Source organism: Meleagris gallopavo, chromosome 1 (assembly GCF_905368555.1).
Source record: "Meleagris gallopavo chromosome 1, MGAL_WU_HG_1.1, whole genome shotgun sequence".
Classification (NCBI taxonomy): Eukaryota; Metazoa; Chordata; class Aves; order Galliformes; family Phasianidae; genus Meleagris; species Meleagris gallopavo.
Genome location: NC_139404.1, coordinates 116,389,700 through 116,403,706, shown reverse-complemented (window position 1 = coordinate 116,403,706; position 14,007 = coordinate 116,389,700).

Below are 14,007 nucleotides of genomic sequence, written 5' to 3'. Positions count from 1 at the left end.
TCACAGTTTGACTTACAGGAGACTCTGATCGCATTGAAGGCTTTGGGCTGCCCATGCTACTTACTCCTATATAAGCTCTGTTCTTATTACGGCCTTACCTCCACAGAGCATCTTTGCTCTTTAAGCAAAGAGTTTATCTAAATAAGAGCCATGAATGATATCAGATGGCTCTGCACTGAAAAGACCCATCTGACTCTGCACTTGCTTAGTCATTCTGCAATGCATTCTTCATCTACAAGCTTCACTACATGCACACATAAAACCAGGACATTTTTATAAATGTTTGAAAAATGACAGTGTTCTGAAGCTGTTTGGGATGGCTTCCGTATTTGTGTTGGTAAAGATCCCTGTGATTGGACAAAATGCTCATCTAAGCAACCACACATTTGTAAATAGACAAATTGAGAGAAGATAGATTGTGAAAAAGTTTTTTGTTTTAATTAAAAATCACTCTTATCATCCCCAATTTTTCTTCCTTAGTTATTGTTCATGTAAGGGTCCTTCTCATCTGAGCTTTGGTTAAGAAACATTCATGCTCCAGCCTAATTTCAAATAAATCAGTGAAATTAATTTCTAATCAATGCAGATAATTACAGAAGACCTGCTGCCATGTCATAGCTAAATTTAACATGCAAAATGCAGTTTCACCCTTTACTATTTACCATATATTCTCTTTTTAAAACTTGACATTTATGAGGTGTTTCAAGAAAAACAGTAATTTAGGCTCTAAGCACTAAGTAATTAATAATTTGACCAAAAAAGTTTGTGTTTGAGCTTTGTGATTTCTTGAAGCCCAACTATACTGACTATGATAAAACTGAGTAAGAGAAAATGTTCAAACACTGAGAGTTTGGTTGTTTCTGGGTGACTGTACTTATTTTACTCATCAACACTAGCCTTTAACATCCAGACTTCCAGTAGTCAATCAACAGAAAATAATATTTCTGAGAGTTTCCTTCCACAGAATGTGAGAAACATTTAAACCAGATCAAGAGCAAAATCCTATGAGATCTGCTCATATAAGAGCCTCACTGAGGCTCTCTGCCTCCAAAGCCAAGGAGACAAAAATAAATTTCAGTGGGCTTTTTATAATATTATAAACATATTTTCTGGGCGTTCACTACTGGTGTATTGAAGACAGAGGCCCTCTTTCAAGATCAAAGTCCTCAACTGGCTGACAACAACTGCCTCAATGGAAACCAAGAAATCTGTTCATATATCAAAGCACATGGATCTCTCCTGGTGCCCAGTCCACCCACAGACATCCCTTTGATTTATAACTCCTTGAATCCTGACTTGAAAACATGAGGTCCTCCACACTCCCATCCCGAAAAAGAATGATTAAAAAAAAAAAAAAAAAAAAACTTTTTAAAACAATGGTAACCTTTCTCTGAGGAAAAAAAAAACAATTTTGATAAGTGTGCTGTTTCTCCTAGATGGTCAGAAAAGAAAAAGTCATGTTCCCACTAACACATTTCTTATCTGAGCAGTCTCAAGAGGATGCATTTCTTGGCTCACAGAGGGCAAAGTCCCAGAGGTAAGCAACCACATCCACCCAAGTTCTGACTGCCATCATCCCCTTCCCTTCCAGAAATCAAACCCAGTACAATGTAACCTCATCCATGCAAACCTGCCATGGAGTTCAAACACAAGGAAAAGAAACAGGGGTGATGAAAGTAGCAGGAGAGTGTGGGTATTCATTCACAGAAGCACAGATTCACCATTCAACTTGTTTTTAAAAGCAATTGAACCTGGTTTGGTGTGGGTACATAGCCACAGCTACTTGTAGTTGCTACCCCTGCAAAGTTATCTTTGGCCACCCTGCTTGTAGCTTCCAGTAAAATTTTAGGCCACCCTTCCTTTTTTTTACGCACAATTACGAAGTACTGAGGGTTAAATTTGTTGCAGCAAATGGGATTTGGGTGGAAAGGGAAAATGTCCTGTGGAAAATAACTTCCTAGTGTCTAAAGCAGGGATCTTCTGTTCAGCACCTCAGAAGAGCAGAACCTCTTCTGTTCAGCTATGTTACAGCATTGGAACCTTTGTCTGACAGAGAAGCACTTTCTACTGTTACATGTCTACCTTTGAAGGTTATGAAGGGAGGGACAAAGCTTAACTGTGTGTTTCATAAAGTGGTTGGACTGCATTTCTGTGAGTGCGCTCACTATAGAAAGTAGTTGCCCCAACGTAATGACAGTGTAAAGAACAAGCATGCAGCCCAACAGGTTGATTTCAAAAGCTCAAAAATACACGTGTGAATGAAAAAATATGTAGATTAGTTGCATAATGTCACAGTGTTCACCTTGCTTCTAATTAAACTTTCTATTTAAGGAAAAAGAGAAAAGGATTTTAAATCAACATGAATGCCAGAAAACAGTTTATATTCCATACCTTCATATTTATCATGTTGATGAGTAGAAAGAATTCAGCACTGTCAAATTGTGCCACTGAAGAAATAGTCCTGAAAGCCAAATGAAACATTCAGAATGTACAGATTGTTATCCAAAGAGGTAAAAAACAGTTGAATACAATTAGGGAAGAAAAAAATTAATAATGAAAAAGATTTTATTTCCACCAGAATCTCCACCTCTTTTATTTAGCAGTCAGGGAAACAAGTACCTGTCATTCAACATCTTCACAAATTACAGCCCAACCTGTAAATACAAACTGAGCACTTGATCCAATGGTGAGGTGCTTCTATTTTCTCTTTAATATTGTTTCATGCATTCATGTGCTAATGGAGGTTAAACTAGATGATCCTTCAAGCTACCCTCCATGTTTTATCTGCCAGAGCTACAAAAGACAAAGAAAAACTGATGCTTTTATATTGCGAAAGAAGACTCCAAACATTGCTATGAAGTAGGATATTTCTTCTCATGTATCATTTCAGCAGCAGTTGTTTAGAACAAAAATATTTAGTCAGAACTAGATTTTTATGAGGAATACTCATGTGTTAGTAATGTTCTGCTGGCATCAGACTGATTCCCCCGAATCTTTCATTTTCTCCTGGTGAATCACACTGCTCATAAAGCAAATTGCCTTGTCCTGACTCTGATTTCCACATTGTTTTTGAGTGTGGCTTCAGGTGGAGGATATGCAGCAGCTTATCCTTGAGAAAATTCAGCATTGTTGTGCTAGCGCAATCTTCATCCTAAATTAACACATACGATCATCCCTATGCAATGAACAACACACAAACACACACACACACAAAAAAAAGGGGGTGGGGGAATCCATTCCTAAATACTTCCACTCAAGGGATGACTGCCTTTTCATCTCTGAGTCCAGAAGCAGACTCAGATGTGAAATTAAATATGAGAGAGACCATTTAACCACAGACAAGAGGCAAACCAAAGTTTTTATCAAACTTACTGCTTATGCCCTTTGAATTCCCAGCTTTATCTTCAGCCTCCCTAAAAGACCAATTAATCCTCCTTCATACCACAAATACATGAGCCCCTTTTTAAACCTCCCAGCAGTCTTAAATACTGACAAAAAAAACCCTCTGTGGAGCCCCACGTAAAAGAAGCTGACAAGGTCAGCTTTTCAGATTTCCACATCTTCCCAAAGATTTGGAGGAAGATTAGGAACATAAATGGCTGAGAAAAGAGATTCAGAATTGGAATAGAAGTGCTATAAGGAAAAGACTTAATGAAAATCTCTATAACTCACAAAAATTCCCAGACTGCCCAGTGGAGAGGAAGCCAATGAACATCCTGGAGAGAATAACTGGGTTTAGCAAAAGTGCTTCGTCTGCTTCTGCAAATACTCTTCAGATGAGATAAACAAAGAATCATAGAATGGTATGGGTTGGAAGGGATTTTAAAGATCACTAGTTCCAACCCTTCTGCTATAGGCAGAGACACCTCCCTCCAGACCAGGTTGCTCAAAGCCCCATCCAGCCTCGCACTGAATGCTTCCAGGGAAGGGGCATCTACAGCCTCACTGGGCAACCTGTTCCAGTGTCTCACCACCCTTACAGTAAAGAATTTCTTCCTAACATCTCATCTAAATCTACACTCTTTCAGTTTAAAACCATTTCCTCTCGTCCTGTTGCTACATGCCCTTATGAAAAGTCCCTCCCCAGCTTTCCTATAGGGCCATGAATTCTTGATGCATCCACTGATTGGGCTAGAGAAAGAGATCTAATTACAGAAAAAGCAACATATTCCTTTGGACAGAGCTAGTACCAAGTCTACAGGAAAGTAAAAAAGCAAGCATATGCATAGCAAAGGAATTACAATAAATGCCTGTGTGTTACTATAATGTTTCATAATCAAACAGGATTAGACAACGCAAACTAAAGGCCAAATTCTGCTTTGAAAGTGCAAGATAGTCTTGCATTTATAGCAGCAGTGATGCAGGAAATAAATTTTGACCATGACCTTCTATTTCTTTTGTGTCCTTTGTGCCAGAAGCCAGATTTACGAAGGTCTTTTATGAGCTACAATTGCATATGGGCCCATTGACATAAACACAGGGACCTGCAGAAAATCATCCCAGGATGTCTGGAAAGGCTTTTTAAATTTTTAATAAGAAATGAATCACATTAGAAAGAATATACAGAATGTGAGCTGCTACCATTGCCACCAGCACTGGTATTTTTAAGAAACCAGACTTAAGCTTGCTGACTCTAAGTATCGCAAGCTCCTTCTTTCTGTCATTTGCATGCACACACTTAGTCTGACAAATCATCCACAAAATTAAAACAGTGGATTTAATTAAAAAAAAACATGCAATGAAGATTTTTAGAAAAATCCACCATGGTACAGTAAGATTATTTCATTATTTTCCCATCTTTTCAATTTAATCTGAAAAATGGACATTGTGCTACATCCTTCTCTCAATACATTTCCTATGCATTCAAATTACATTAGGAACGCCACTTTTTTTAACAACTGTAATCAACCCAAATTTGAGTTTCTCCAACATAATTATTCTGAACTACTTTCTTCTCTTTTCATATGCATGTATTGACTTGAATTGTTTTTTGCATCTGAATTGGAGCAAGTGACATTGAAATAGAGCAAAATATTTAATTTTCTTAGATCAACAGTTCTTTACACTTTCCAAATATGGTTTTATAATCTGGGGGGAACAGTGTGAGTTGTCCTTCCTATCAGAGACCGAGTCTGGTAATTTCCCTGTGCAGCAGGCAAATCACTGCCTGTTTACTCTAGAAAACAGCTCATCTGTTGAAATATTGAGTTATGTTCTTTGAATGAAGTATTTTGTTGCATCGCATTGTTGGGGTTTTTTTTGCTGAAATGTCTTCCTTGAATGCTTTTTGACATAAATTGGTAAAATGTAGGTCATCTAAATGTCTACAGTTGCCTGCATCATCCTCTCTTTATTCACTGTAGACTACGAACCTTGAGAGTCTGCATTTGACAGCAGTGCCATTATCCAAGTCACTTACAGAACAAACATTGCAGCCACAGGAAGAACTTGAACTCATGCTTCAGAGGGTTTTTGCATTCCCTAATTATTGTTCTTTGGTTTGGGGTGGTGCTTGCAGCTCCTAACAGCAAACTGATCCCTCACAGGTATCAGGTGATGTGTAAATAAAAACTGGAAGATGAGCAAAATGACTTGTTGACGGGTATTTTTTCACAGTTGTCGTTTGTACACACACTCACGCTTTCTCTTCCATTTTCAAGTTAAATGCTTTAATTTTGACTGAGCTCGTGCTCAGCTTCAGCACCATTCAAAATATTTAGGGTCCAATTTAACTCCTATCCAAAGTACATGGCCAGAAAGACTGACTTCTCTCTCTCTGAGGATGGCACCAAGATAGAGAAGGCTCCTAAACTCCTGCGGTGGCAAAAGCCAAGCCCTGGTGATATGGCACTGCAGTTGGTCCCCACATACATCCCCATAGCATGGCACAGACTGCTGTAGGGCCTGGCAGCTGCACCAACACCACTTCAGCAACGATCCCACCATGCTTCAGCACTGGTGCTTTCCTGCTCTATCCCCCCTCTTCTCTCCCTGTCTCTGGCACCAGCACCAGCCATTTTCATTCCTGACATCACACTGTAATTTAAGAAAGCTCTTGTTCTACAATTTAAAAAACTATTTTTATGACTGCATCTATTCAGATAAATCTTCCTCAAGTCTTTGTACCAGAGCTATTGAAGCAAGCAGGAGTCTCAAAATGGTTCTGAAAAGTGCTTATTAAAATTGTTATATCTAAAAAAGGCTTGCTAGGAAATCTTTACACAGGTTTTGATTCCAGGAAACAGCCATGATCTTCCCTCCAAATGCGATGATCAGACGAACAACAAAAAAGAAAGAAAAAAAAACCACAGAGAAATAAAAAAAAAAAGGAGAAAAAGTATAACCTGGAAAACATCACCCTGAAATCAGAATTAACAAAAAAGAAACTCCAGGGGCTGCATAACATTATCTAGGACCCTGTTCTTGATAGGAGCATCACAAGGCCTGTCTTTGGGGGAGGCAGATGGAGGTGCAGGCCTGTGAGGGAGCAGCAGGGTGAATGAGTGAGAGCTACTCATTTTCTGGTGAGTTCCTCTCCCCCAGAGAGTGTTACAAAACCACAGGATGTCCCCACGATTCAGAATTTGCATTCCCACTTCTGAGCTAGAGGAAAGACTTGCAAAAGCATATGTATCCAGATAGCTCCTTAATGACTCTGCCTCCCGGGGGGATTTTTGTGCATCACTTATTCAGGAGAAAGACAGCGATAGGTTGTACCATGTACACTTACCAGTAATAATTGCTTTTTAAGCAGCTATTTTCTTCTGCAAAGAGCTTAACAGGCACCTACTATCAATCTTCACAATGAGGGAAGGTTACAGATCTTCCAGAGATGCAGATAGGGAGCTGCGGGATAGCAGCCGAAGCCATTTCCATAGCCTAGGGCAGCATCTACATCGCAATTAGAAAATACATGTGGAGAAAAACAGTTGGTGCTGAGGACCTAATGCCCACATTATTCAGAAAATGGGGAGGATTTTCTTCAGATTGCTCCTGCCTGGGCTGGTGGGCTGAATGCCCATGGGCGGCTGGGAGCGCTTGTCTCCATGTCCTCCAAGAGCAGTTGAGTTCATTTAGTTCTGAGACCGCTCTGCGATGAAAATCAACAATGTCTATGCAGACAGCTGCTTCAGGATGCACTCCTGATCTGAACAAAGCCACTCCTGAAATGCACACTTTCTCATCCCATCTAGCATCCTGCTCCTCAATACCTTCAAGAACACTGAAATAAGTCATGCACAAAGACACAACTCAAGGAGAAGAAAGGCTGTGCAGTCATTTCTCTTTTGATTTGGCACGTACACTTTTCATGCTACTTTGATAATAAAGAGAGGGAAAGTCTGAGGCAGAGCTATTCAGCTAAACCACACTTCACTGCCTTGTTTTGAAGAAAGAAATTCCAAGCTTTTCTATCTTAACTATCGAGCTGTTTTAAGACAGAAAATTTCCTATACTTGGTATTTTTTTACCAAGTATACTTGGTATTTTCCTCTGCATTAATGAGACATTTTTCATTTTCTTTCTGAGAATTCAGCAGTTTTCTGAAGTTAACAATTCTACTTCTCGTTTCCTTACCACCTATTTCTGCATAGCAGAGAATGAGCTGCTTTTTGTTCAGCTGCAGCTTTCTGGTTATCTGCCACAGCTGCAGTGCTGAGCACCTTTCACAGCAATACCAAACTCTTCCTCATGCACTGATTTTGCTGCAACAGAATTAGAGCTTCAAAAGCACTCTTCCTGTGGCCTGTGCAGATGAGGGCAGGAGGGAGCCCGAGGCAGGAGCCACAGCAAGGTGGGCAGAGCTGCAGTGTTTCTTCACGAGGTTGGTTGTGGGGGCAGGTGCTTCTAGTCCTTCATTGTGCACCTTTCTGAAACTGGGAATTACATAAGTGAATAAATACATAAATACTTCTACTTTCCCAGTCCCAATGCACACAGCAACACCATTTCTTGTGGCAATAGGGAAAGTAAATGACAGCTTTCAATCAAAGTGATTCTGTTTAAAGAAGTACGTTTGCTTTTTTTCCCACTTTTCCACCTTTTCACATGCCCTGGCAGGTGAAATGAGGGCAGACGGCTCCTGGCACAAGCATCTCCACCTGCAGCAAAAATGCCTTTGGTCAATATTTTCTAGTGACGAGCTGCTGAATGATCCTCTGCTTGGCTGTTGGACCCAGATATACCATACTTCTAAATATTTCACATTTTGGAGAATGGTAAACTGGTCTGTTTCTGTTATTTAGTGACATGTGTGATAGCACCATAGTAGAAATATAGTACATGCCTTTCATTTTGTTCCTCTAAAGTTCTTGTGTCACTGCTTATTGTAATAACTTACTGAGTAACCTAAATTATGCCCACAAAACAGAACAAGGGGAAATGGTTTTAAACTAAAGGAGGAGGGATTTAGATTAGATGTCAGGGGGAAGGTTTTCACTGAGAGAGTGGTGAGGAATTGGCAAGCTGCCCAGAGAAGCTGTGATTCCCCATCCCTGCAGGCACTCAATGCCAGGTTGGATGGGGCCCTGGGCAGCCTGAGCTGGTGGGGAACAGCCCTGCTCACGGAAGGGGTTTAGAAATGAGTGGGCTTTGAGGTCCTTCACAATCTGAGACATTCTATGATAAAATGAGCATAAGATGGCATCAAAACAAGGACAATGCAATCAGTGTTGTTAAATCCCTGGCCAGATATTGTGATCTGGTATTCATTTAAGAGATTCCCATCTCAGTAAATTTTAATATTTCTTCACATAAATGCCTACTTTTCTTGGATGCAAAACACCAGAAAATGTCTTTTTAGACTAAAATTATCCAAAGCATACTATGCTGGTAAGTATACAAGCACAACAGGACAATCGAGATACAAATACTGGACCTACTAGTTTTAGTAGATAAATTCTGTCTTTTTTTAGAGGAAATCTATGCACAAAAGTACACAGCCTCTGCATATACACGCATTCCTTCAGCAGAGCAAACGCCTATAAGAATTATTCAGAGCTGCACTTGAAGTTGGTTACAAAACAATAAGCAGAGGAGGTCCAGCAGGGCAGAAGGGAGCAGCTCCCTGCTGGAAGCAGTGCTGGGGTGCCACTGGGAGACCCGGCTCCTGCACTCTCTCCCTCCCTCACCCTCTCATCGGTCCTTTACTTCTCACGACTCTGCAGAGCTTTCCAAATGAAGAAGCTGTTTCCATGACACCAAACCCTTAATTTGAAGCATACGTATAAACAGCATAGGATTGTGATCACAATGCACCACTCCATATTTATTTTATTCTTTTTAGGCTCTGTTTTGGACGCCACTAGAAAAGCCGTATGAAACCTGAGATAAAGATGCTGTGTTATCACTGCTGAACGGTTTCACCATTGCTGTTCTACAAACACCTCAATTTTGTTCTCTGTTAAATTTCTTGTCATATTCAATAAGCTGAAAGAGAGGACTGGTCAGTTAATCAACTGCTTTGTGCTTTGCCCAAACCAGATCAGTCTCTCCGGTGATTTTTGTGTGTTTTGGTTTTTTGTTGGTTTTTGTTTTGTTTTGTTTTGTTCTGTTTTTGTTTTTGTTTTTGGTTTTTTTTTTTTTTTTTTTTTTTTTTTTTTTTTTGGTGCAGTCTCAGCTCACTGCATCTTTTTTCCTGGTTATTTACTTTTTCTCAAAAGCTGTTTTCTGGTCACTCTCTTCCTTTCTCCAGAAAGCTGTTTTATAGTCTTCTATCATGGCAAACAGACAGTACAAAAGTACAAATGTAAATATTCTCGTTCTCTATTTATCCCCAAGATAAATATGTATCTAAAAGATAAATAAAGTCTCCCTTGCACATAAAAGCTGTAAGAAAGTATATGCCATATTAAGGAAAACATAATATTGAGCTGAGTAATGAACAGCACTGTCATCAATGGAACTTAACCGCAAAAATCCATTTTATTTTTAATTTCATAATTGTGCCTAATTAGTCACACAGTTTCACTTTCTTAAAGGCAGACTTTAGTAAAAATATCTTCTGCTTGAAACACTCTGATTGTTTGACTTCCAATGGAAGTGGAAGGCAAAGAGCAGGAAAGAAGGCTGTGTGCGCCCGCAGCACCCCCCCTCACCCAGCCACTGCCATGAGTGAACAGAATGGGCAGCAGTGCTATGCCAGAGCAGCTAAGTACTATTCACATTCTCGGCTTCACTAACAAGCCCGAGACACCTACAGGATATCCACACACACAGACACTAAGTCAGCTGCTGGGGAAAGCGCTCCTTTGCTGAATGCCTGATTTTAGGTTGTTCAGCACCGGTGGGGAGCCACACATGGAATGCAGTGCCCTCTGCTCCCTTTTCCCACTAGAAGATGAGCAGGGCAGCCCACATCCACCCACCACAGGGCAGGGAGTGTGCTGCAGTCGCAGCTGATGTGGCATTCCTGAGTGTGCATGGGGGACACAGGGAAAATGACAGGGTGGCACGTTTCCATCCGGCCCTTATTTGTATGCTCGCTGCTGAGCAGCAGCTCGTACCTTTGGGCTGTGTCTTTCACTGTCCTGGAAGCCACAGAGCAACAAAGAAACAAAAATATTGGGATCTGCATTTTAATGTGGAGGCCTGGAGACTCCTTCCTGAAATCAGTGAGAGGCAGTGCTAAATAAATCAAGTGATTTAATGTAAGAACCAAACCAGAACTGGCCCTTTTCCTCTCCCCAAAGTATCCAGAAATCCCCATTTGCAAAGCCCATGTAGCTTTATGGAATGAGACAAGCATAGATAGATTTGCAAGCTGAGTAATATATATGAGTAAAGTGTACAGAGAGATTTCAGAATTGAAACAATAAATTATTTTACGATGTGATGACAGCAGACAAGGTCCTCCCATCCTAGTGCTGCTGTGGTGAGCCTGGCACTCACCACCAAGAATCATCTCTCTAATTTGCTAGTCTATTTCCTGACACAGTGCCCTCTTTCCTCTCCAAGTGGGATCCCTTCACCCCTCAAAAGAGCAGCTAGAAAGGACAGAGAGGGTCTGCAGATGGTAGCAGTGGACGTGCAGCCCCATCTCACCTTCTCACACAGGGGCAATTGTGGAAGAGGGTCAGCCAGATATAGTCTAGCGAGTCTTCATCAGCAGCCATCCTCTCAAGATTTATGCCAAGTTGATGTCCGGTTCATGACAGCAGAGCCACTGACCCAGCAAACATCAGTTTCTAAACCTACACAGTTTTGGGCATCAGAACAAGTATTCTGGGGGCATCGCTATCCTACTGTTGGATTATCTATCCACTACTTTGCAGAAAAGTTAGAAGAAAAGGAAGGTATTTTCACTATTTAAGGAAGTCATGTGGGATCATAGAAGAGCCATGCTCAAGCCTGTTCCACAACAAACTCACTTTGGAAACCTCAAGCAAGCCTTTTGGTCATCTGTCAGGGAGACAGAAGCATGGCCACACATCACAGAGGGGAGATGAAGACAGACACATGGAACATAGACAAGTCTGAAGCAGCAGGTACAAAGTCATATGAAAAGCTTGAGGAAGAAGAAGGTTTGGTTTGTATCCCTGCCTTGCACAAGGGTTATCTGATATAGGGAACTTCAAGCACTGCCAGGGTATTGACTAGTGGGTGAAGTATGGCTCTGGTCCCACCTGGACTGCCCAGAGCTCTGGCCGTGGGAGATGTGCCTGGGGCTTCTCCAGAGCTTGCAGTGAGCAGGACAGTCTCCATATAGATCTGGGCTGTGAACAGGGAATGAGAAGAGGCACTGGGAAGATGTAGGAAAGAAGTGGGGTAACTAAGGAGGGACAGAGTTACTCACTGGTCACACGGATGGCATCAGAGAAAAGAAAGGATTTATACCATTAAGGTGCTGCCATTCCGTGTGTCGTTCTGAAAACTATTCATGTATCTCTATATTCTAGTTGAATTATATTTTTCCCTTCAATACCCTTGCTTATTAAGTCACACTATCACACCAGTTTATCAGTATTTATGTCTATCTCTCCATGCGCTTTCCATAACCATTGCTCCTCTTACTTTTTCTCCCCTATCTGCAAGTCTTTTTAATTCTGTCTTTTGTGTGAGCCCCGTAGGCCAGGGATCATACCTACTTCTATTTTTGAAAACCACCTACAGGGAATAAATTATGGTAATTAAGTCCAGCAGAATTAGATTGTAGTGACTGCCAGACATGGAATAGTCACTGTCAGATATCCTCAGAACAAGGTATCCGGTTTTTGCCCTCAAGGAAGACAGAAGCAAGGAAGATGCATCAGGCCAGTATCACGGAAGAACGTATTTCTAATCTCTAGGAAAGCACCTGGTGATCTGCCTAGAGCCAGGGAATCACAGAAAAAGCACCTGTCCTTTGGACCTTACTGCAGAAAGGATCCAATAACTTCAATTAATGCTGAATTTAAAACTGCATTCTACTAAAATTTCCATTCGAAGCTACACTTATTCCCTTGCCCAGGGCTTTGAGAGTGTAAAAGGGTGGAAAAAAGCTTTGAACACAACTTTCATTTTACACATTTCTGATATTTGAAATGTTTCAAAATGATTAATGATCTACATTTGGCCTCAGACAAGCAGTGGCTTATCTAATATTCTGTTTATGAAAAATATGAAAAGATGAAAATGCTATTTCCCATATATTTGAAGCAAAATCTTCCATTTCTGTAATGGAAAAAATTGTCAATTGTCCTAACACAGAAGTAAGTTTGTGGCATAAGCCTCCCAGAGGAAGAAAAATAGGTTCCCATTTGAAGATGCTCAGTTTAGCAATTTTAAGGTGAAGGATGCTGAAGCTGAGGTAGTCACACATTCATTCAGCTTAGACACTTCAAGTTGCAGTGGCGTGATATTCTAGAGGTAAGGCAATTTAAGAAGACAACGTGCAGATTGAATTGCCCTAGCTTACTGATGCTTTAAGTACTTTAAGCACTTGTCCTGTATTGATGCCTCTAAATACCTCTACAAGTTTAAACACGGCCTGTAAAGGGAAATAAATAGGAGGCATTATTTTCAGAGTAACCCATCTTCCTGAGTAAAAAGTATCAGCATAAACCGCAGCTTCATAGACTGTCTGCAGTGGGCCCCATTGTCCCAGCTGGGTGGTGCTAGGTGAAGGATCAGGTGTCCCTGGAAGTGCTTTCCTACACGGTAACAAATCACTTGGCCAGCATGAGAGCAAACCGAAACACTTCAAATATTTTTATTCACACTGAGGCACGATCAATGGATTATCAGGAGAGCAGAAAAGAACAGATATTTGGGGTATGTGCCAGATCTCGTTATGATCAACCCCTATGAGTCAGACTCACAGATTTCCATGGTGGTTCACATAAAAAGAGAGGAATTCAGGCAACCCCTGACTGCTAAAATCAGAGCCAAAGCCCCATAGCTTCCAACAGGTCTGGATGTTTCCCTATAAGCCAATGACTGATAGGAGATTTTAAACATCTCCTCAACCACACACAGTAGTCCTGAGCAAGGAAGCATTTCGGGACATAAATCTCAGTAACCAGTTTCTTGCATTAACTCCTTCAAGGAGAAACATTGAGAAGGAAGCAATCATAGAATATATCAAGTTGGATGGCACCCGTAAGGATCAAGTCCAACCAAGAGTTTCAAACAAACTTGCCCTTCTTCCTATACCTTCCTATATCTTCTCAGACTGACTCTAAGGAAGAGAGAAATTTTGTACTGATGGCTAGGCCCTCCTGTCGCCTCTTATTTTCCATTAAGGAAGAGACATTTTTTTGACATCTGAGTGAGGTCCTGTAGATCTTTCTTTAAAACTGTCTTGGCTGAAAGCGCTCCAGTGCTTTCGTTCCTTATTCTGACTCTTTTTTGGTACAGCTTCATCTACATGTGGCAAACAAACAGCTGAGTAGTTCAAATTGCTCTGCCCAGCAGCCCTGTGTTTGTCACTATTTAGTATATGTAAGACTTCAAAATATCTACAAGATCTATTACAAAATTTTTCACCTTACTCACTTCCACCAGGCTTGGTGAATAATTTGGAGGAAAGCA